This window comes from Saimiri boliviensis (genome assembly GCF_048565385.1).
Source record: "Saimiri boliviensis isolate mSaiBol1 chromosome 19 unlocalized genomic scaffold, mSaiBol1.pri SUPER_19_unloc_1, whole genome shotgun sequence".
In the NCBI taxonomy this organism is placed as follows: Eukaryota; Metazoa; Chordata; class Mammalia; order Primates; family Cebidae; genus Saimiri; species Saimiri boliviensis.
This window is the reverse complement of record NW_027412502.1, coordinates 2495581-2520170: the sequence shown is the minus strand read 5'-3', so window position 1 is coordinate 2520170 and position 24590 is coordinate 2495581. Positions and strand designations below refer to the sequence as shown.

Here is a 24590-nt window from a genome sequence, read left to right as displayed (position 1 = left end):
AAGAGCTCTAATGAGTTCAGTAACTGAGATATTCAGCACTTTATTCTTCTACCCCAACTTAGTTTAAATAGGTGAGTAAAACACATTGTTTACAATATGAATGCCTTGGATAAATTATGTGAAATGCCAGAAACAAGACACAAAGAACCACATATTGTATCATTTGATTTGCACAAAATGTCTACAATGCACAAATCCATAAAGATCTTAGGTATATATACTTATTTGTAGCTCTAACTCTCACTATGCATATAAAAATAGAGACAATTATAAACAAGAGACAAGAATAACACAGAAGAGAGAATTCTCAGATTTTTCTCAAGAACAAAAACAAAGGTTCTCTAATAATTATATATATGGACTGCAATTCTTTCTTTTACAGATATGGTTGAGCTTCCTTGAAGAGACTACATAGTTAAGTGTGTTGATTAATACCCTGCAATGGAGATTGTATTGCTTAGGTAGAGTATCTTTAAGGTCCCATGTAATTGTTTTAAAAGGTATAAACCTTAAAAACTATTTTGAGTTTGTTTCATTTTGTCTTTTAGCCACTCAATAATAAATTTTCTGTGTACTCTTTTCCCAGTGTCGTAGAGACTAGAAGCCCAGAACATCTATTTCTTCATAATTCCTGCCAGCAGAATTTTAGATTGTATTCCACAAATACAAGGCATTAACAAAAGCATTGGAGGGGATAACAGAAGCAAGTATCACTCCTGTTCACGTGGGTGCAGCAAAGAATCACATGGGACAGGACATGCATATGACAGACATAAGGTTTTGCTAGTGACTGTGGACATTGTCTATCAAAATACTCCCACTAGTGCTGCAGAAGTCTGAGAAAATCAATGACTACTTCCCATGTTAACTAAAAAATTTTGATCTTCTAGAAGTCACTGGCAGATTTCCTTGGCTTTTTCTTCCTCAGATTTTCTATAAAACAGCTGTTTTATAAGAGCTGTTTCTAAATTCCTTTATTAAATATCTTTCTGTTTGCTATAGCTACAGTGCTTTCTGTCTTCATGGTCATAGCAAGACTTGTTGAGAAAAAATGTGCAAATGACATACCAATAATACAACATGTTTATAAACAGCAACTTTTAATATAATATGCTATATTTTAATTTCTTATTGGTATCATCATTGATGCCATGCTCTACTTCACATGTCAAAAATATTTTAAATTGGCTATAAATATATATGCTTATATTTAATCTGTGAGAAAAAAATGAAATCATTAGCTTAAGAGCATGAATTATTGTCACTTCTAGGAATCACTTAAGGAATAACCGTAATAGATTGTTGTAATAATTATGTTTTTTTAATTCACAGGTAGCCTTACTGAAGCATATTCTGACTTTTATTTTCAATGGGCTAAACAAACAAAATTTTATGTCTTGATTTTCTCACTTTCAGTTTGTAATACATATTTAATTTCCATAGTCACTGGGTAACTATAACATGGAAAACACAATATTTCTAAAATTAGCTATTTGTGTTTAATATCATTCATTAAATAAAATGTAGTTTTTAAAAGAATTGCCTCTGATGGCAGTGGTGGCCTATCTGGAGCAGCCTCTGTGGGGGTGCCAGCTGCAGTGGGGGAGGCACAGCCAGGGCTGCACACTCCATGGAGCCAGCGGGAGCCAGGAACAGGTGGGAAGCCTGCCCCCTGCTGAGTTGGTGAGGCAGAAGAGCTAGGCTCAGGGACACAGCTGCAGCTATCCAGCTGCAGCTCCAGACTCAGGATCCCTGCACTCTTGGGGACCAGGAAGCGCCTCTCCCCCAAGTGGCTCAGATGTCTCTGTTCTTACTTCCTGGACTCTGCCTTTCCCTTGGCACCTGCAATAATTTTGGAGGAAAGCTGTGGTCAAGCCCGAGTGCTGTTGCAACCCAGCCAGTTGTGCACATACTAAAGACAGCACTGACAATATCCCCCACCACTGCCTTGGTGTCTTCCAGATTTGGGGTGCCAAGGAGCACAGGAGGGAGACTGGAAGGGGCTAATGGCAGCTTGGCACAGGGTTGCAAGTTCTCCTCTGTGAAAACAGAGTGGTTGAGTTGTACTGAATGCAGATGGTGGCAGGCAGACAGGTTCTTGGGCACAAAGGGTGGGTCCCTGTTGAAACTCAACCTTCAAGCCAGGGATGGGTTACCAGTTCCAGGTGGAGTCTGTGGTTTGGAGTGAGAACTTATGGTGCTTTTTTTGGCTCATCCACGGCCACCTATTGATCAATCAGCACTCAATTCCTCCCTTCTGAGCATATAAAAACCCCAGACTCAGCCAGACTCACACAGACATCGGTACTACCAGCTGCAAGAAAGAGCTACTCACTTTGGATCTCTGGTGAGCTGTTTTGTTGCTCAGTGAAGCTTCTCTCTGTCATGCTCACCTTCCAGTTTTCCACTCATTCTACTTGGACGTTGAACAAAAACTCAGGACCTGCCAAATGATGGGACTGAAAGAGCTATAACACAAACGGGGATGAAACATGGCCCCTACTCATCACTAAAAGGAGAGAAGAGAGAAGAGCAGTGGCCCTTTTGGAAGCCTAGATCTAGGTGCTCTCCAAGCCAGGGCTAACACTCTTTGAGGCTCTGCAGTTTCTGGTGTCTCCAAGCTGCCTGGCACCCACAGTGGAAGATAATTTTAATACACCTGGTCCAGCCACAGCCTCACTGGGTGCCAGCACCTGTGCCAGGGCCTAGAGCTGCCCACTCTGCCACAGCTGGCACACCTGGCTGTGAGCAGTGGCCAGAACCCACACTGGCTTACACACACCTCACTGCTCTATGCCTTGCTCACTCTTGGCAGGCACAGAATCTGAGCTGCTAGCATGAGCCAAGCACAGCCTGCTGGGCCTAGTGGATGGAACCAGCCCCGTGACCTGAAAAGAGCTCAAGCAAAGATGCTACCGGCCACAGATGGAAAGGTGGCTGGTTCTGAGCTGGAAAAGTGACACCCTAAGGATCCTGTGACCCTTCCATCATATTTTCTACTTTGAACTCGAGAAAAAATATGTAAAATTAAAAGTCCAGTATTAAAGGTAACTGATTCCATATTTCTGTTAATATCTACAACTGTTATTTAAAATCTGTTCTAAATTTTTAAATTATACCTTGACATTGTTCAATTTTATGTTTATAATTAGGATATGCTTTAAATTATTTACTTTGGCTTTCAAGGAAATTTAAATATTACACAGAAATGTGACACTAATAAAAAACAAATATGCTTTCAGAGTAGTTTGATTATTTAGGACACAGGACTATTTAATTATTATAGTCTCCTAGATAGCAGCTCAATATATTTTTCATACTTTACTGCACCATTCTGTGATACATAAAATGTAAAACTAAAGATATATATTAAATTGTACTTGAGACTATTTTATTTCATTTGATGTATTAATAAAAATTCAGGTTAGTGTATACAAGACTATTTTAAGCAACATGAATATGTTTCCATTGTTAATGTTTTTGCAATATAATATACAAGGTGTATAGTTCTCTATGGGAACAGATATAAGTTCAATGTGAGCATTAAATGTCAAATTGTATTTTATTTAACTCATATAATTAAATTTCATGGTAAGGTGTTGAGGTATTATCTGATGATAAATATTAAAATAAATATTTAAAAAATTAGTGAAACAATTTTCTTTGAAAAGTGTTTAAATAATTTTTAAAAATAGCATGCTCTTCTTGTCTGTAAATGCTATGGAATTTAAAGTTATCTTTTTATGTCTAAATGTTCAAAGACCCTCAAATTAACAACCAATTTAAAATTTGTAGTTTTCTTGAAGGTTTTAGTAGCAGGCAACTTTTATAAAATGCAGAATGTGAATTGAAGATTTATGTGTCTGTAAAACTCATTATGGAAATAGGTTCATAGTGTTCCATCAGAAAACAGCACCTGCTTTTGTTTAAGTTCTATTTTGTGAGAAAACAAATTTAATCTATTGCAGAACTAATCCAGTTACATGCATTTTGTGAAATATAATACATAAAAACAAATTATGGAAAATTTTGACTCAGATATTCCTGTTTCTGTAAAGCTTTGCCTTTCATTATCAACCAAATATGTTGCTGATATCATGCTTATCAAAAAACATAATGTTTCATGAAGTTTGTATCTTAAAAAGAAACTTTACAATTGTTATTTTTTTTACTTTTATTTTGAAAAACATTTTATAAACTTAAGGAGATGATAATCTGAATGTAATTTACAGGATAATGCACCACATTAAAAGTAGAGGGAAGAAAGTGAAAAATATATTCAATAAACCAACTTACAATTCTGGATTGTTCCTAAATATAGTAAGCTTTTGTAGCCAAATAAAAATTGATGGACATAACTTTTTTTTAAATCAAACCCTACTCTATATAGACATCTGAGGTTTTAGAGACTAGAGAAAACCATATATAACAGACAGAATTTTAAAGAATAAATGAGACATTCTCTTTGCGTGGCCTGAGCTATATTTAGTGTTTAAAATATGCATATGTAATATTTTCTCTTAAATTATTAATTTTCACAGACATATACATCATACAAAAATAGGTTCAAGTTTGATTTGATAATCAAATGTTTTTCTCAATTTAAATGAAGGACTTTTTAGGGTTAGAATAATATTTTAGATTAAATCATTGATATCTTTCTAATGACAACATGTCATACTGGTTCATTTTTAGCGTTTTGCAAACATGTTCTTTTAAAATTTTCCAAATGCACATATGAAGTAGAGATTACAATGAATCTCCATGCAACAATTTCCCAACTATCAGCGCTTTCTTCTGTAGTAACAGATGATCTACTAATCTCATCTTAACATCTATATTAGCTTTGACATTCATTCTGAAACCACAATGTGGGATAAAGTTTCCATCTCAGTTTTGAAGCAGATGTTGGAGAAAAGCATGGCCAAACCACAATGAAACTCTTCAAGTTTCTCTGCAAAATGGTACAAATCAATTTTTCTTACTTTTTTTGGCCAAAGCCGGTTGCCAAAGGTGGCCAGGTTCAGCTCAGTAGGCGTGGAAGTCTTCTCCCTCAGTGAAGCACTGCAAGTCCTGTGGCAATGGTTGGGATGTATTAATTATTTTCCAGGGAGCATAGTGAATAAATTATACATTTGTCAGTTGACTTGAACAAGAGCAACATTATTTTTTGCAGTCTTCCTATCCAAGGGTATAGCATTTATTTTCAATTTGTTCAAATCCACTTTGTGTGTCTTGGGAAGTTTTCTTACTTATGTAGCAAAACAACAACAACAACAATAACAACAAAAATGCTTTTGTTACATATACTGTTTAGATAATTTATTATTATTATTATTATTATTATTATTTTGTTTTTTTGAGACAGAGTTTCACTCTTGTTACCCAGGCTGGAGTGCAATGGCATGATCTCGGCTCACTGAAACCTCTGCCTCCTGGGTTTAAGTAATTCTCCTGACTCAGCCTCCCGAGTAGCTGGGACTACAGGCTGTGCCACCATGCCCAGCTAATTTTTGTATTTTTAGTAGAGATGGGTTTTTACCATGTTGACCAGGATGATCTTGATCTCTTGACCTCGTGATCCACCCGCCTCAGCCACCCAAAGTGCTGGGATTATAGGCATGAGCCACTGCACCTGGCCTCCTTTTTATTATGTCAGATAGAACTTATGATTGTCTTTTGAATTTAAACCATTTTTATTTTATTGTTTTTATTAACTTTTTAATTGCAGCAGATTTTTTATAAACAACAAGCAGTATGAGAGGCAATATAAAATGTGCAAATAAGTATGTGTTCATGTTCTTAAGCAGCTCATAATTACAAAAGACATAAGATATATCTAGTTAGTGACACTTTTAATACTACTTAAAATAGTAGGTAACAAATATATAAAATGGTTTGACTATGAATGTGATTGATTTAGACATATGTTCCTCTGTGGAGCAATGTATTTAATTGAGCTAAGTAGATTAACAGTGTGTGGCTCTTTATTATTCCCCAAATACCTCTCATGAACTACAAAACAGTATTCAATAATATAAATACATATGTGAAAAAACATTTTTCTGACCAGTGGCATACTTACAGAGTTTTAAATAAATATGGGATATATACAGGATGCTGTGGAACAATAAAAATTTGATTAAATTCTTTTGTCATCGAGGCTAAAGTTTAGTGTTAAATATTTTATTTTAAATTATCTGAAGATAAGAATTTAATAATATTGGACACTGTTAGAGTAGATCTCAATCATTGGCACTAAAATACTTACCTCTGTCTGCTGAACTCTGAAATCTTACCAGTATTACTTTTCTTGTAAGGTACAGCTTAGGGAAGATTGGCCCCATTGCCATGCAAAGAGAGGTAAAGTGAGATTCTACTCAAAGCAACCTTGAATTTGAAACTGGGTCTTCCACTGTTTCAAAGCTGAACTGTAGGTCCAAATGTGTACATATCTGGACATCATTATCTTCATCAGAATCCTCAGGCATGTGTCCTCAAGGGCTTGTGTGTCGGCAGTACTCAGCATAAAGTTATTTCTCATTATGGCAAATTATAATTAATTTGCCAGTATATAATTCATTATCAAGATACAGTTATTTATCATTATGGCAAGGACAAATTTAGAAGACTTACTAAATTTACTTCTTTGTTTCCCCAGCTGGAAACAGTCAATAGCTACTGATATCACCAGTGTGATACCTTGGCTGAGTACCTTGGCTGTGTTAACTGCTTTGACTCAACATGCAGCAGAGGTATTGGTGTACTGCACCTCGAGATGCTGAAATATGGCTGAAGTCCAGGGTCACTGGCCCAGGCCATCCACTGAGGTCATCCCATGCGGCATCAGCCACTGGTTCCGATGAACCCACCATCACTACACTTCTCATCAATCACCAGTCACTAGACTGAGAATTGTGTGAAAGCTGGGATCCTATTTTACTCACCTCTGTGATCATGGTTCTTAGCTAAGGGCCCAGCACAGAGAGGCCTCTCAGCAGTGTTCATCCATGACTGAATAAAATTGATCAGAAACCTCCGACTCTTTCACCTACATTTCTGTTCCCTATGTCTTGTAAGGATGCTCTTTCTCTCAGAATGCTGCAAATCCCCTTCCCTAAAGAGGCACCTGCCCTACACCATCGCGGCCCCAGGATCCTCTCCTGTGGGAGCTTGAAGGAAGACAAGCCTGTTCTGAATTTTTTTTGTTTTTGGAGGTGGAGTGTCGCTCTAGTTACCCAGGCTGGAGTGCAATGGCATGATCTCAGCTCACTGCAACCTCTGCCTCCTGGGTTCAAGCAATTCTCCTGCCTCAGCCTCCCGAGTAGCTGGGACTACAGGCACACACCACAATACCCAGCTAATTTTTTTGTATTTTCAGTAGAAATGGTCCACCATTTCATGTTGACCAGGATAGTCTCAATCTCTTGATCTTGTGATCCACCCACCTCAGCCTCACAAAGTGCTCAGATTATAGGCGTGAGCCACTGCACCCAGCCAATCTGAAAATGTTCTCTTACACCTCCCCCTGTCATTAGGAGCAATGTCCTCTGACATACCCTCCCATCTTCCAGGCTGCCACAACACCTCAGTTGGGTAGAACTACCGTATCTTGTTGAAATGATCTGTGTGTGTTCTTCCACTCACTGGCTTGTGTTTCTTTAGAGACGTTAAATACCTGAATCACAAGTGCTTAGCCAATATAAAGAAAAGTAAATAATAAATATTTATGGGAAACTTCCCTCAACTGAAGATGCAGAAGAATAGTATAAGTATCACTGTTTCATATACAAGCAAGGGACACTTACTCTGGCACCTGACCCAGGACAGAGCTGTTTGATTAAGAATGAACAACTCCAACCTTTCTCCAAGCATGGTTATTCCCTCTAACCCACACTGACCTGAAGAGCATCCACTGCTACGGCAGCCCCGAGGTCGAGGCTCCTGGGTCTGGGGTGGGGGCTCACGGTCACATCCTCCCGCTCCTGGAGTTGAAGCTGCCCCTCACTATAAACCAGCTCTGATCTACCCTATGCCTCTCTGGCCAGAGGCAGGAGATTCCCGTGGAGTAAGTTTCCCAGTCCCCACTGCTCAGCTCATGCTGCTCCTTGAGAATTTAAATGATCACAGGCAGTGCCCATTTCCCTTCAGGCTTCTGTCCCAGTTTTCCCTTATTCTCCCATTCTTTGGTTTTCATCTACCAATGGCTTGTCCTTTGGGGATTATTCTCATCCGCTAAACCTGCTGAGTTTCTTTATTCCGCCTGTTCCCTGATCTCTGGGATTCCAGTGTGTAGACTCAGCTCAGCCTTCTGCAGGAGACACACAGAGTCAGGTCTCAGCTGAAGGTCCCAGGCAGTATTGAAAACCATCTCAATTCCTCAGAGATGCAGAGAAAACAGAGCAGGAAGTGACCTCGGAGAGGTACAAAAAGCCCCTACCTTGCCGATGAGGGACCTGAAGCCCAGAAAGACTGAGACTCTCCCAGGCTCCCTCCCTCACCACTTGGTGGCAGCAGATCCCACACAAGCCTTGGCCTAAGCCTCCCTGTGCAGAGCAGGTAACTCACCCTCCAGAAGCTCACTGCTGCCGTTCAGAAAACTTTAGATGAAAAACAGCAATGTCCACTGTGATAACAAAAAGAGTAAAAGCCCCTTTCTTTGGACAAACCCTTTATCACAGTTCTATAGTCCTGGTGTTTATACTCGGTCAGCTGTCATTCACTAGCTGCTAGATTGGGGCAGGGAGCACGTAGGATTGAATAGCGTTTCACACAACCCTGCTTTCCCGGCCTGGGCTCTCAGCTCCTCCATTCTTCTTCAGAAACTTTCTTCTGCTCTAACTGCTGGAGAGTCCAGGCCCTCATCTGAGTCATTTCTCCATGAAGATCCCTGTTATTTTCTTCCTCTCCTGGAGATAGAGAGGGCAGAGATTGGTTCTGGGACTCCATAGTCTTAGGTTTTCTCCTGAGCCAGCCAGGGCAGCTGAAAGGAATCATGACTGCGAGAGGTCAGGACAGTGAAGAGGAGCATGGGCTCACAAGGACAGCCCCTCGTGGAGATGGTCAGGACCATGACACCAGCAATATCTGACCAATTCTGCTGGGATGATGCAACAAGGATTAAGTGGAGGATGCCGCCATGAGGAGAAAGGGGAAGAACCAAAAGAGTGGGGGAAGAAGAAAAATAAAATGTTTTCAATAATGATAGAAAAATATGCAGAGCCCAGAGACAAAGCCCCCTGTCACAGAGCGTTAGTTCCAGGCTGAGGAGCCCAATCAAGAAATTCCTGCTGGACTTTGCTCAGCCCCATTTCAAAATGGTTTTGGATCAGTGACTTTGTTCCCTCCACTTTCCCTCTTTTTGAACAAGAATCACTAGCGTCGTTACTCTGTGACTGTCCCACCAGTGCACATTGAGGACAGATAAGCTGTTTGTTCAGTTTCACAAGTCAACAGAGGTAAAGAAATTATATCAAGGATCTGTATTTGGGCCAGGCACCGTGGCTCATGCCTGTAATCCTAGCATTTTGAGAGGCCTAGGGGGATGGATCCCCTGAGGTCAGGAGTTTCAGACTAGCCTGGTTAACAGGGCAAAACCCCTTCTCTACTAAAAATACAAAACAATTAGCTGAATCCAGTGGTGCATGCCTGTAATCTCAGCTACTCAAGAGGCTGAGGCAGGAGAATCGCTTGAACCCAGGAGGCAGAAGTTGCAGTAAGCCAAGATCACACCCCTGCACTCCAGCATAGGTCACAGACCAAGACTCACTTTCAAAAACAAAAACAAAAAAGAATCCGTACTTAATGGACACCCTCAGAAGCCTCATTCACACTTGGTGTAGATGATTTAAATGAGATTTTAAACTTTTGATCAGATTAGAGCTACATGACATTTTTCACTTTGAACTAATGCATTCATGACACGAAACTTGGAAACCTTAGGTGAAAGGGTGAATGTATTTTGCATCTGTGAGGGATGTGAATGTCTGGGGAATAGAAGTTAAACTGTGATAGGTAGAATTTCTAAAATGGTCTCCAAACATGCTGTACCCTTATCTCTGGAACCTGTTAAGCTGATAGGACATTCCTGTGATTACATTGTTACATGGCAGTCATATGACTTTAAAGAGTGATATGGTTTGGCTCTGTGTCCCCACCGAAATCTCATGTTGAATTATAATCCTGAGTGTTAGAGGTGGGACCTGGCAGGAGGTTATTGGATCATGGGGAAGGTTTCTAATGGCTCAGCACCATCCCCCAAGTGCCATTGCATGAGAGTTTCCATGAGATCTAGTTGCTTAAAAGTATGTAGCACTTCCCCCCGCTCCTCTCTCTCTCTCCCCCATTGGCCATGTGAAGATCGTGCCTGCTTCCACTTCCACCATGATTGTAAGTTTCCTGAGGCCTCCCCAGAAGCAGAAGCCTGCACAGCCCACAGAACCATGATCTGATTAAACTTCTTTCTTTATAAATCACCCAGGTCATTAATTATACACTGCAAGAACAGACTAATACAAAGGCTGTGCTTTCCTGAGTGCACCGGATCTAATCACATCACTCCCTCAGTGTCAGAGATTTCTCTAGTGGGTAGGAAAAGAAAAAGTCAGAGAGAGGATAGGAGCTGCAGAAGAATTCCATGGGCTGTTGTTGGTTGGAAGATGGGAAAAGTGAGAAAGAATGCAGGTGGCCTCTGGAGTCAGGGTGTCTCCTGGCTGACAGCCAGGAGCACTGAAAAAGGGATCTCAGTCCTCCACCCACAAGAAGAGGAATTCTGCCGATACATCTATAGTAAACTTGGAAGAGTAGCCTGATCTCTGGATGAAAAACACAGGCAGCCCATAACTGGATTTCAGCCTCCTAAGACCCTGATCAGAGAACCCAATCTTTCCTGATTTCTGTGGTTTCAAACCACTAACTTGTTATAATGCGTTAATAGGTAGCAACAGAAAACTAGTTACAGGTGCCTATCTGTACTCTTTTTATATTTTCACATACATGTATGCTAATCCCTATAGGCACAAAAAAGAAAAAAAAAAGCAAGGGACTACATTAAAATGTTATACTTACCTTTGTGGGAGCACTGTAAGGGCTGTTCCAGAGCCCTCGCAACTAGAAGAAGATAATGAAGGGCATTTCAGGCAGGTGAGAAGTGTCTTTTCCATGTTACCAATCCAAATTCTGAAAGAAAAAAAAGATGGTAAAATATTTAACTCCCAGCCAGGTGTGGTGGCTCATGCATGTAATTCCAGTATTTTGGGAGGCTAAGGTGCGTGGATCACCTGAGGTTTGTAGTTGGAGAGCAGCCTGACCAACATGGAGAAACTCTTTGTCTACTAAAAATACAAAATTTGCCGGGCGTGGTGCTGCATGCCTGTAATCCCAGCCAACTCAAAAGGCTGAGGCACAAGAATCACTTGCACCCTAGAGGTAGAAGTTGCAGTTAGCTGAGATTGCACATAGCACTCCAGCATGAAGGCTCATGCCTCTAATCCCAACACTTTGGGAGGCTGAGGAGGGCAGATCACCTGAGGTTGGGAGTTCAAGACCAGCCTTACCGACATGGAGAAACCCTGTCTCCACTAAAAATAGAAAATTAGCTTGGCATGGTGCTGCATGCCTGTAATCCCAGGTACTCAGGAGGCTGAGGCAGGAGCATTGCTTGAACCCAGGAGGCAGAGGTTGCAGTGAGCTGAGATCATGCCATTGCACTCCAGCCAGCACAAGAGGAGTGAAACTCCGGCTCAAAAACAAACAAACGTAACTCTGCATAACATTATCTGCAAATTCATCATCTACATTTCTAATAGAAGGATTTTTTTTTTAGCGCTTTCACTTGTGCCCACTGGACAAGGTTTGATTGCAACTATCTGCTACCAGCATAGACGAACCAATTCAAGGAGAGCAATAAATGGGACTAACTACTAAGTTCCCATAAAGAAAGTCCTTAAGAATAAAATCTTTCCTCTAGTTGACACAAGATTAAGACAATGGTCCATTACATAAAATCCCAATCTAATAAAAGCTGAAATGTAATGTTGTCTGTTTCCCAAATTTTAATTTTGTTCAGGCTCTGTCATGGTGACCAGGGATTGGAAAATGACTGCAAAGAGCCTCTGGGGAATCTGGGGAGGGAAGAAAGGTAGTCTGTATTCTAAGAGGGGACTGAGGTGATGGCTACAAAATTCTACATATCTACGGAAATTATTCAATTCTACATTTGTGATTACTGACTTTCATTACAAGTAACTTGTTCAATAAAATTTCTGGTTTCTACTCCAACCTGCAAGGAGCCAGGAGGTCACCGCTTGTCCTTACAACAAGAAAAAAGCTGAACAAACTGAAAATTATCAAATCTTATTAGCGGGCCTAGAAGAGAGGTCACAGGGCAAATTGCCATGCTGAAAACAAGACAGACAGGCAAATACAAGGAACAGAAGCTGCTGAAGCCAGCACTTAAATGGTACTGACAGATTACTAGAAGCTGAGGGTGGCCTGCCTTGAGCATTCAAAACTCCTTGGGGCCCAGATTTAGTGGGGATCTCACATTTTTCTAAGTTTTGTCACCTGGAGCCCAACCAGGTTCTCATAGTAAAGATCAGAAGAAAAATGCCCACAGAACTGACACTGCCGACTTCAGCACTAATTATAAAGCTACAGTAACCAAACAGTGTGGAAATTGGTGAAGAAAGAAAAAAAGCAGACAAATAGGTCACTAGAAAAGAATACAGAGCTCGGAAATAGACCAACCTTTGAGAAAGGCACAAAGGCAATTTAACAGGCAAAGGATAGTCTTTTCAACAAATGGTGCTAGAATGACTAGATATCCACATGTAAAAAATAAATAAATCTAGACACAGATTTTACACCTTTCACAAAATGGATCTTACACTTCAATGCAAGGTACAAAACTGTAAGACTCCTAGAGGATAACATAGGGAACATCTAGGTGACCTTGGGCATAGCGATGACTTCTCAGATACAGTGTCAAAAGCACAACCCAGGAAAGAAAAAATTGATCAGTTGGACTTCATTAAAATTAAAAACTTCTGCTCTGGGAAAGGCATTGTTAAGAAAATGAATAAACAAGTGATAAACTGGGAAAAAATATTGGCAAAATACAGCTCTGATGAAAGTCTGGTGTCCAAAATACATAAAGGACTCTTAAAACTCAATAATAATAAAGCAAACAACCCAATCTAAAAATGGGCAGAAGGGCCGGGCGCGGTGGCTCAAGCCTGTAATCCCAGCACTTTGGGAGGCCGAGGCGGGTGGATCACGAGGTCGAGAGATCGAGACCATCCTGGTCAACATGGTGAAACCCCGTCTCTACTAAAAGTGCAAAAAATTAGCTGGGCATGGTGGCACGTGCCTGTAATCCTAGCTACTCAGGAGGCTGAGGCAGGAGAATTGCCTGAGCCCAGGAGGCGGAGGTTGCGGTGAGCCGAGATCGCGCCATTGCACTCCAGCCTGGGTAACAAGGGCGAAACTCCATCTCAAAAAAAAAAAAAAAAAAAAAAAAAAAAAAAAAAAAAAAAAAATGGGCAGAAGATCTGGATACTCCACCTGAAAAGACATATGGATGGCAAATAAGCATATGAAAAAGATGCTCAAAATCATGTGTCACTAGGAAATTGCATATTAAACCAAAGAGATGCCACTACACTATAATATATACCTAATAGAATGGCTCAAATCCAAACAAGTGACAATACCAAAGGCTGCCAAAGTTGCAGAGCAGCGGGAACTCTCATTCACTGCTAGTGGAAATGCCAAATGCTAGTCACTTTGGAAAACAGTTTGGCAGGTGTTTTTGTTTTGTTTTGTTTTGTTTTTGCTTTTGTTTTTTGCAAAGCTAAAAATAGCCTTGCCACATAATCCTGCAAATAGCAGTTTTAGGTATTTACCACAGTAATGTGAAAACATGTTCACTCAAAAACTTGCATCCAGGTATTTACAACAGTTTTCTCATACTTGTCAAAAACTGGAAATAACCAAAATGTCCTTTACTAAGTTAATGGCTAAACAAACTGTGGTATATCTGTGCAACACAATATGATTCCGTTATAAAAAGAAATGAGCTATCAGGCCATGAAATGACATGGAGGAACTTTAAATACATAATGCTAGGAAGAAACGAGTCTAAAAACTCTACACACTGTATGATTCCAACACTAGGACATTCCAGGAGAGTCAAAATGGTAGAGATAGTGAAATGATCAGTGATTGCCAAACGTGGAGGAGGGATGAATTGGTTGAACACAAGGAGGTTTTCAGTAGTGAAACTCTTCTGTGTGATACTGTACTGAGGATTCATGACACTAGGTAATTGTGAAAACCCACAGAACTATAAAACTCAAAGAATGAACCCTAACGTAAACTATGGAGTTTAGTTAATAATAACATACCAATATTGATTGATCAATTGTAAACATCTATCACACTAATGCAAGATACTAATGATAGAGGAAATTGTGTTCTAGAGGACAAGAGAGAATAGGGGAATTCCCTGTGCTATCAGCTCAATTTATCTGTAAACCTAAAAGTACTCTAAAAAATAATATCTATTAAATTTTATTAAAATTCTGACATGACAGCCTCAAATCAAAATGTTGGTGGCATCCTGTTACTGTGTGGTTAATAATGGGCATTGGGGTGGATCAACCTGGAGTCAGAACGGTCAGAGATAGCAATGCCTGTGCCTTCAACCTCTGGCTCTGCGGGTGTCCCTGGAATCCAGAGAGCAGATCAGTTGGCTTGAGACAGCCTCAGTGCTCCAGATAGTGCAGGCTTCTGGTAAGGACAGGGAAAAATCATCTCAGGGCAGTAATATGGCTGATATAGATTTTATTTTGGACGTGGGTGAATCTTGAAGTCTAAAAAGTATTTAACTTAGAAGACAGATACTCTCTGTTCATGATGTTAAGAACAAATTTAGAATTGTTGTTAAACTTACATCTTTATTTCCCTAGCTGGCCAGGACCTCATCAGTAGCTACTGATGTCACTAGTGTCCTCTGATCACCTTGGCAGTGATAACTGTTTTGACCCAACAGAAAACTGAGGTATTGCTTGTACCTAAGATGCTGACACCTGGCAGAAATCCAGGGTCACTGTCCCAGAGCAAGTCAGCCAGCTGTTGATTAACAACCAGAAGGGGGACCCGGTCATCCACTGAGGTCATCTCCATGCAGCATGAGCCACTTGCTCTAATGAAGCCACCATCACTACATTTCTCATAACTCGCTATTCACTAGACTGAGAGTTCTGTGAAAGCTGAGATCATATCTACTCATCTCTGTGTTCATGATTCCCAGCTTAGGGTCTGGCACTAAGGAAGGTCTCAGCAGTGTTCACTGAAGATAGGATAAAACTGACTATAGATATCCAATCCAATCACCAACAATCCTCTCCAAAATGTCCTACCAGGGATGCTATAATTTCTCCCAAGATGCAGCAAGCCCCCTTCCTACACCTGTAGACCCCTGCTCTACACCAGTCACATCCCAGGATCTTCTGTGGGACACTGGAGGAAAAACGGGACTACTCTGAAGAATTCCTCTTATGGTTCCCCTTGTCATTAGGAGCAATGTCTTCACCTACACTCCCATCCTCTGGGCTGCCATGACACACCACTTTCAGAGAACTACTATATTTTCTTGAAATCATGTCATTGTGTTCTTTCTCTCATGAGCTTGAGTTGCTTGGGGAAACACTACTATTTGAACCCCAAGTACACCCAGTAAATACTCATATCATATAGAGACCTTCCTCAACTGAAAGTGCAGAGGAATAGTGTAAGTATCACTGCTTCATATACTGGCAAGAAATACTTACTCTGGCACCTGACCTAGGGCAGAGCTGTTTAATGTAAGAATAGACATCTCCAACCCTTCTCCAAGCATGGTTCTTCTCTAACCCACACTGACCTGAACAGCATCCACTGCTATGGCAGCCCCGAGGTCGAGGCTCCTAGGTCTGGGGTGGGGCTCAGGGTCAAATCCTCCCCCTCTTGGAGTTGGTGCTGCCTCTCACTATAAACCAGCTCTGATCCCCCCTTTGGCTCTTCCTCACCAGGGTCAGAAGACTCCTGTGGATTAAGTGTCTTGCCCAGTCCCCGCTGCTCAGCTTGCGCTGCCCCTCGACTGGTTGAATGATCACAGGCCCATTGCCCATTCCCCTGAGGCTTCTGGCCCAGTTTGTCCTTATTCTCCCCTGCTTTGTTTCTCACCTGTTCTAGCGCTGACTTGTCCTTTACAGGTTCTTCTCTTTTCCAAAACCTGCTGACTTTCTTCCATCTGTTCCCTCAGTTCTCAGCTTCCCAGGTGTGAACTCAGCTCAGGCTCTGAAGGAGAAACACAGGGGCCAGAGTCGGGAGTCAGACCCAGAGAGGTCAGAGGCAGGTTAGAGGTCCAGGCAGTGTTAAAGACCATCTCAGTCCCTCAAGGACTCAGAGAAAACTAAGCAGGAAGGGACCTCAGAGAGGTACAATTAGCACCTACTTTACTGATGAGAAAACTCAAGTCCAGAAAGACTAAGACTCTCCCAGGTTCCCTCATCACCCAGTGGCAGCAGATATACCACGAAAGCCTTGGCCTCACCCTCCCTGTGCAAAGCAGGTAACTCATCCTCCAGAAACTCGCTGCTGCCTTTCAGAAAACTTTAGATCAAATACAGCAATTTCACCTTGCAAACAGAGTAAAAGGGTCTTTCCTTGGACAATTCTTTATCATGGTTCTCTAGGCCTATTACTTACTCCCAGTCCGTTGTCATTCACTGGCTAGCAGTTTGGGGCAGGGAGCATGTGAGGATTAAACAGTGGTTAACGCAACCCTGCTTTCCCAGTCTGGGCGTTCAGCTACTCCATGCTTCCTCAGGGAGTTTCCTCTGCTGTAACTGCTGGAGAGTCCAGGCCCTCACGTGGGTCATTTCTCCATGAAGATCCCTGTTATATTCTTCCTCTCCTGGAGATAGAGAGGGCAGAGAATGGCTCTGGGTCTCCACAGTCTTAGGTTTTCTCCTGAGCCAGCCAGGGCAGCTGAAAGCAATCATGACTGAGCGAGGTTAGGACAGTGAAGACGATCTCAGAGGAGCACGGGCTCACAAGGACAGCCCCTCGTGGAGACAGTCAGGACCATGACACGGGCACTATCTGACCAATTCTGCTGGGGGCGATGGACCAAGGATTAAGCAGAGGATGCTGCCATGAGGAGAAAGGGGAAGAACCAAAGGAGTAGGGGAAAATAAGATAGACAATAATGGTTTCAAGAAATGCAGAGCAAAGATCCCAGAAGCAAAGTCCCACAGGATGGAGGGTCAGTCTCAGGCTGTGGATCCTACTTAAGTACCTCCTGCTGGATTTTGCCCAGCTCCATTTCCAAACTATTTTGGATTGGTGACTTTTTTCTCCCTTCCATGTTCCTTCTTTTTGAACTAGAATCCCTGTAATTGTTATTCTGTGCCTGTCCCGCCATTCCACATTAGGAGCAGATAAGCAGTTTGTTCAGTTTCACAGGTCGACAGACGTAAGGCAATTATGTCAATAATCTGTACTTAATGGACACCCTCAGAAGTCTCATTGACACCTGGTGTGGATGTTTTAGATAAGATTTTAAACTTTGGATCTGATGTGGCCTATGTGACATTTTTCATGTTGAACTAATGCTTTAATGACATGAAATTTGGAAACTTTAGAGGAGAGGATGAATGTATTTTGCAGATGGGGGAATGTGAGTGTCCAACTGTGGTAGATGGAATTTCTGAAATGGTCCCCAAACATCCCCATACCCTTGTCTCTGAAGCCTGTTAAGGTGATGAGACACCACTCCTGTGATTATGTTTTTATGTGACAGTTACATGACCTGAAGATGATGAGGTTACCTGCATGAAGTGGACTGAATCACATCACTCCATACATGACAGAGCTTTCTGTGGCTGGTTGGAGAAGATGAAGTCAGAGAAGGAAGGAGCTTGAGAAGGACTCCATGAGTTGTGATTGGCTGAAAGATAGAAAAGACAGGTAAAGAGGAAAGCAGGTGGCATCTGAAGTCAGAGTATCTCCTGGCTGACAGCCAGCACAGAAAAAGGGCCCTCAGTCCCCCACAAACAAGAATAGAAACATTTTCCAATATCTGCAGTGAACTTGGAATAAAAGCTTGAGCTCTAGAGAAAAAGCATAGCTAGCCCATTTCTGGATTTTAGCCTCACATGACCCTGATCAGAAAACCCAGGAAGGAAGGAAAAGAAGGAAAGAAGGGAGGGATAGGGGAACAGATAAACTTACATGAAGATGAGGAGATCCAAGGAAACTTACACCAGCGATATGTTCAATTAACAGGAACACGCTAACTAGTTATTAGAGAGACACACTACTATAAATCCATATACTGTTTCCATGGCAGACAATCATTCTTGCTTCTCTGAAACACTTTCTGTCTCTGCCTTGCTGTTGTTAGAGACACTGAGTCTTCCCTTTGGACAAGTTCTGGCACCCACAGGAATGAGATGAGACAGTGAACCCCAGAACACCAGACCACAATGTTCCCTGCTGCTCCTTGTCCACTCCAGAAGCTGCCCAGCTGCAGGGGAATGTGAGCCTCAGCTCCTGGGTCTGACATCATCCCTTTGCCTTTCTCACTGGGCTTCTCTCCTTGCACTGGCTCCCACTCCCCCAGGAACTGGCAGGTGACCATGTGAAAAGAACACAAACAGGCCACGCCCCTTTCTTTCTCCTCTCAATGCCTGCAGTGGTGGGTTCCATGGGGTAGTGATCTGACATTTACTCATTATGGTGCCCCTAGCCCAGAGCAGGGCCTGGCACCTAATAGCCACCATGTGAATGCTCAGTGAAAGAAGGTGACCACCACAAGGTCATGAGGAACCAAGAATTCTACTGTGGCCCATCAATTTTAAGTCCTACACAATTCTAGAATGGGAAATGTGAAAGGCCTTCAAAAGTGGCCACTCTCTGAAACCATTATACTGGCAGCTGAGCCATGTTTCCTCATCCTGGACACATCTAGAGGGCACCGCCTAAATCCAGACACATCTCCCCACACAGGACAGTTCAGGAGCCTTAGCCTGGGAAATGTGGTGGACAGGGAGGGGGGAATCACGAAAGTTGAAGAGGTGAAAGCAGGTGAAAGGGAACAGCAAGGTGGAAACAGAGAGAGAGATGGGGATGGAGACTGGGGGATGAGAGGGGAAGAGAGAGGAGAGGGACGCAGATCCAGCCACTGAGGAAAAGGCCTGAAGAGAACACTGTCCTCTCCTGAAGTCAAATAACTTCCACCTGACCACGCACTGCAGCTCGTGGGTGGCACATGCGGGTCATGCTGCAATGTTTAGGGCCTATGGAATCTTCCCTTCTCATCTGAATCGTAATGGAGAGAGGACTCTCTGACCCCATCCAGCTGGCAGTGCCTCGTGATTTTTACCTGTTAGATCTGGCAGCTCTTCATGTCAGCCCACACTGCATGAGGCTGCTCTTGGTGAACCGAATGGGGAAGATTCTACATCAGTGCCTCGGAGAGTCCACTGGAAGCCCTGGACAGCAGGAGTCAGTGGTGCCCCAGCATGGAGGCCGAGAGCACACAGCACTGAAGCTCCAGACACCCTCAGGAGGACAGTAAAGGACAATGTGCTGGTGAGAGCCTGGGTCAGCAGGAACCTCCGCCTGGGTCTGAACATGATTGGCCTTCATACGAGCTATGACATAAAAGAGAGAAAGCAAGGTTAACATTAAGATTTGGGGCTTGGGGAACTTGAAGGATGGAACTGCCATTTGTTGAGACTGGGAAGACTGAGAAAGGAGCAGATTGAAAGGCGGTGAGGAACTAGAATTGGCTGGGTTTCTGTCATATGCAATCAACAGTCCTGACCAGCCTGGGCAATATAGTAAGACCCTGTCTCTGAAAATAAAAAGTTAGCCAAGCATGGTGGTGCACACGTGCAATCTCAGCTACTCGGGAGGCTGAAGTAGGGAGATTCCTGAGTAGCCAGAGAAGTTTTCACAAAATAAGTAATATTTGGGGCAGATCTTAGTGAACAGGAATTCCATTCTTTCTGTTAGGAAATTAAGAGAGTGTGGGTGTGGTTAGTTAATGATGATTGAACTATCTTTGGAATCTCATCCACTGGTCTATCTGGTCTATTTATATATGTATATTCTATCTGCAGTCTCACTGAGCTTTGCTAGTTTATGTTGCAGTAACAAAAGCCCCAAAATCTTAGCAGCTACACATACAAAGGTCTATTTTCATTGACATTTCCTTTTATGGCAGGTTAACTGTGACTCTATTCTATACAAGCTATTTTATTTGTTAGACAGTGAAAGCTGTGATACTTAAGAGAATTGTTGAATGTGGTTCATTCATTCATTTAACAACTATTTATTGAATATCTGTTTCATACCAGGCAAGGTCAGGCACTGAGAATACAGTAGTAAATAAGAAACAAGATCTCTAATTTCCACAAGCTTATTTTGAAAATGAGATTAAACACTTACAAAATAATCATAACAATATTACATTCATAAATAATAAATATTTTAAATTAGAAAAATATAAAATTATTAAAACTAAAATGGCCAGGAGTGATGGCTCACACCTGTAATATCAACACTTTGGGATGCCAAGGTGGGAGGATCATTTGAGCCCAGGAGTTTGAAAACAGTCTGGGCACCATAGGAAGACCCTGTATACAAAAAATAAAAACTGAGCCTGGCATGGTGGTGCATGCCAGCAGCTACTAAGAAGGCTGAGGTAGGAGGACTGCTAGAGCCTGAGAGGTCAAAACGGCAATGAGTCATGATCATACCACTGCACCACTGCACTCCAGCATGGGCGACAGAGCGAAACCTTGTCTCAAGAAAGCAAAGAGAAGAAGATATGTTCAAACTATATGCAGGAGAAAAAAGAAGAAGGAAGAAAGAAGAAAAGAGGAAGAAGAAGAAGAAAGAAGAAGAAGAAGGAGGAGGAGGAGGAGGAGGAGGAGGAGAAGGAGAAAGAAGAAGAAGAAGAAGAAGAAGAAGAAGAAGAAGAAGAAGAAGAAGGAGGAGAGGAGGAGGAGGAGGAGGAAAGAGGGAAGAAAGAAGAAGAAGAAGAAAAAGAAACAATTTCATTGATGTAGTCCTGAAACTATTATGTAGAATACTATTGTCTACATTACATCACGTCAGTCCTTTAATGGCTTAACAATTAGATATGATCCATAAAATTTTCCTGGTAATTAGGTATACTTAAGAACAATTAAGTATAGAGTTACTGCCTTGACAGAAAGATGGTAAAATTTTTTAAAAGACAAATAAATAAATAAAATAATAAAACCTGTAGCTCTGTGAGTCTCAAATAACATTTAATTGAAGTCAGTGAATATCTAGCAATCATTCTGAACACATAATTCTCTTAATACATGTTGCCTAAACTCCCAACAGATCTAACTTACCAACACCTGTATGTAGCCAAAAATTGACAATCATTTATAAATTATCACCTATGACTCCATCTTCTCTACCCACTTAAAAACATTTTACATATTTATTTATGATTTTTTGTACAGATGGGATCTCACTATGTTGCTCAGGTTGGTCCAGAAACAGACTCACACTGATTTCATAAATCAGATGATCATACAGCCGTCTGATTTATGGAAAATAGTGCCACACAGTCCAGAAGGACAAGGATGTTCCGTTCAATATATGGTGCTACATTAAACAGTCACATCCATGTATTTTTAGTAGAGATGGCTATTTTTTAGTAGAGTAAAAAGTGAATCATGGCTGGGTGGGGTGGCTCACACCTGTAATCCCAGCACTGTGGGAGGCTGAAGTGGGCAGACTACTTGAGCCCAAGAGTTTGAGACTAACCTGGGAAAATGTTGAATGCCCATCTCTACAAAAAAAAAAAAAAAAAAAAAAAAAAAAAAAAAAAAAAAAAAAAAAAATTAGCCAGGCATGGTAGCACATGCCTATGGTCTCAGGTACTCAAGAGGCTAAGGTGGGAAGATTGCTTGATCCAGGAGGTGAAAGTTGCAGTGAGCTGAGATTATGCCACCACACTCTAGCCTGGGAAATAGAGTGAAAGTCTGTCTGGAAAAAAAAAAAAAAAAGCATAAACTAAAATAAAATTGCTATGAGGTTAACACAGAAAAAAATGTGTTCATATTCTTAGGTTAGGCATTGATTAACAGGACACAAAAAGCAGTCACCATAAACGAAAAGATTGATCAAGTATAATTTCATTAAAATTAAGAAACTCAAGCTGGGTACACTGGCTCATGCCTGTAATCCCTACACTTTGGGAGGCCAAGGCAGGTGTATCACTTGATCCCAGGAATTCCAGACCAGCCTATGTAACATGTTAAAACCCCATCTCTACTAAAAATACAAAAAGAGCTGAGCATAATGGTGCTCCCCTGCAGATCCCAGCTACTTGGGGGCTCAGGCAGGAGGATCACCAGAGCCTTGGGAGGTCGAGATTGCAATGAGCTGTAATTGTGCCATTGCACTCCAGCCTGGACAACAGAGTGAGATCCTGTCTAAAAAAGAAAAAAAAAATAGAGAATCTCCATTCATTTAAAAACACCATTAAAAGAGTGAAAAGGCAAGTTACAGTTTGAAAAAAGAGAAATGCAATACGTATATATCCTAGAAAGGACACATAACCAGAATAAAGTGTTACAAATCAACAGAAAAACAAGCATATCCTGAAAACAGGATACAGAGATTTAACAGGCACTTCACAAAAGAGGACATATAAATGGCAGTAAAAAATACTCAACCTCAATACCAGGAAAAGGCAAAATGAAACCACGCTGATACATTACTGCACCTCTACTCCAATGGCAAAATAACTTTCAACTGACAAGCATCAGCAAGGATGTGGGATAAGCAGAATATTCCCTGATAAGTTTTACAACCACTTTGGGAAAATGTTCAACAATATCTGATACCTCTAAAACCAACAATGTGACTCTTACATATACACCCCAATCTAGCAATGTTCTATTTCTTCATCTGTGGTGAATTTTACTTAGTATAAATTTATTACCTGTACTTTTTTTTTTTTTTTAGGTTCTCCCTCTGCCATCCAGGCCTGCGTGCACTGGCAGGATCACTGCTCACTGTAATCTCAGCCTCCCAGGCTCTGATAGATCCTCCCATCTCAGCCTCCCAGGTAGCTAGGGACACACCACCACAGACAGCTAATTTTTGTATTTTCAGTAGAGATGGGGTTTTGCCATGTTGCCCAGGCTGGTCTGGAACTGCTGGGCTCCAGTGGTCTGCCCACCTTGGCCTTCCAAAGCGCTGGGATTACACGTGTGATCCACTGCCCCCCGACTACCTGCACATCTCAAATTGTCAACTTCTTCCACAGACTTCTGTAACTTTTCAAAGACTTCTTTGACACAAAGTTCTCAGAAATCTTAAAGCTAGCATTTTAGAATAGAAAACCCAGCTGCTGGTTCACAGGTGAAATTTTACCAATAAAATTTAACAATAAAAGAAAGCTACTAGCGTATCAGCTCAGAACAAAGCTTTGAAACGACCAGCAGATCACTTTAACGTCCTGGAGCACTGGGAGTCATTCCTTCGGGTGAACAACACTGTACCCCAAAGAAATGATAGCACTTCAAGAAAAGACTTCCTGTGGAAAGCAGCTTTACCAGCAAAAAAAAAAAAAAAAAAAAAAAAAAGGAAAGCGAGGACACCACTCCAAAAGTCTTGCTGCGCTTCGGTGAAAGGACGCCCGGTGAGATCATCTGAGAAGCCCCAAAGACCCGCTCCCGCCAGCGGGATTCTTCCCGGCGCCCCGAGAGGAGGGCTGCGGCGGCCTCGGGGAGAGGAACCCGGCGCAGGGACTCCAGCCCGGCGGCCGCCCCGGCCGGCTCGCCCAGCAAACGCTGCGGAGGCCCCTGCGCGCGTCAACCCAGCTGCGCGCCGGGGTCCCGAACTCCCCGCCCGCGGCCTGGCGCGGCGCCCTCACCTCACAAACGCTGGTGGACTTCCCGGCAAACCTCCACTTCCCACAGGCATGGCGGCCGCCACGCCCCGCGCCTCCGCCCTCCGCAGCCCGCCCGCCTGTCCTGCGTTTCCAGAAGCGCCGCACTCACTGAGCGGCTCCCAGCGGCGGCGCCACCCTCCCCTCCCCAGCCCTCCCCTCCCCTCCCCTCCCCAGCCCTCCCCTCCCCTCCCCAGCCCTCCCCTCCCCTCCCCAGCCCTCCCCTCCCCTCCCCTCCCCTCCCCAGCCCTCCCCTCCCCTCCCCAGCCCTCCCCTCCCCTTCCCTTCCCCGCCCTCCTCTCCCCTGCCCTTACCAGCCCCAGCCCCTCCCCCGTCACCGCCCCCACCGCGCTCCTCCCCTCCCTCCCCTCCCCTGCCCTTCCCCTCCCTAGCCCCACCCTCCCCTCCCCCGCCCCACCCTCCCCTCCCCCGCCCCACCCTCCCCTCCCCCGCCCCACCCTCCCCCTCCCCTCCCCTTCCCCTCCCCCTCCCCCGCCCCGCCCCCGCCCCCACTCCGCCCCGCCCCGCCCCGCCCTTCCCCTCCCCTCCCCTCCGGCACCGCCGCTGTCTCAGCCGCCGCCCACCGCCCCCCTGC

At 42.9% G+C, this 24590-nt stretch overlaps 1 long non-coding RNA gene across 2 annotated transcripts in view; it reads right to left on the bottom strand.

The window, feature by feature from the left end:
- The window catches only part of LOC141583197 (uncharacterized), a 776849-nt gene that overhangs the window by 14488 nt on the left and 737771 nt on the right, over positions 1-24590 (bottom strand). Inside the window, exons 10-16 of one of the 2 annotated variants that reach the window (XR_012515902.1) lie at positions 19433-19703; positions 17877-17995; positions 16753-16960; positions 16228-16341; positions 11068-11178; positions 6086-6120; positions 2336-5073 (exon numbers count right to left, since the gene is read on the bottom strand). This is a non-coding gene — a long non-coding RNA (uncharacterized LOC141583197). The remainder of the gene's footprint in view (positions 1-2335; positions 5074-6085; positions 6121-11067; positions 11179-16227; positions 16342-16752; positions 16961-17876; positions 17996-19432; positions 19704-24590) is intronic. The other variant, XR_012515903.1, reaches the window with a different exon arrangement.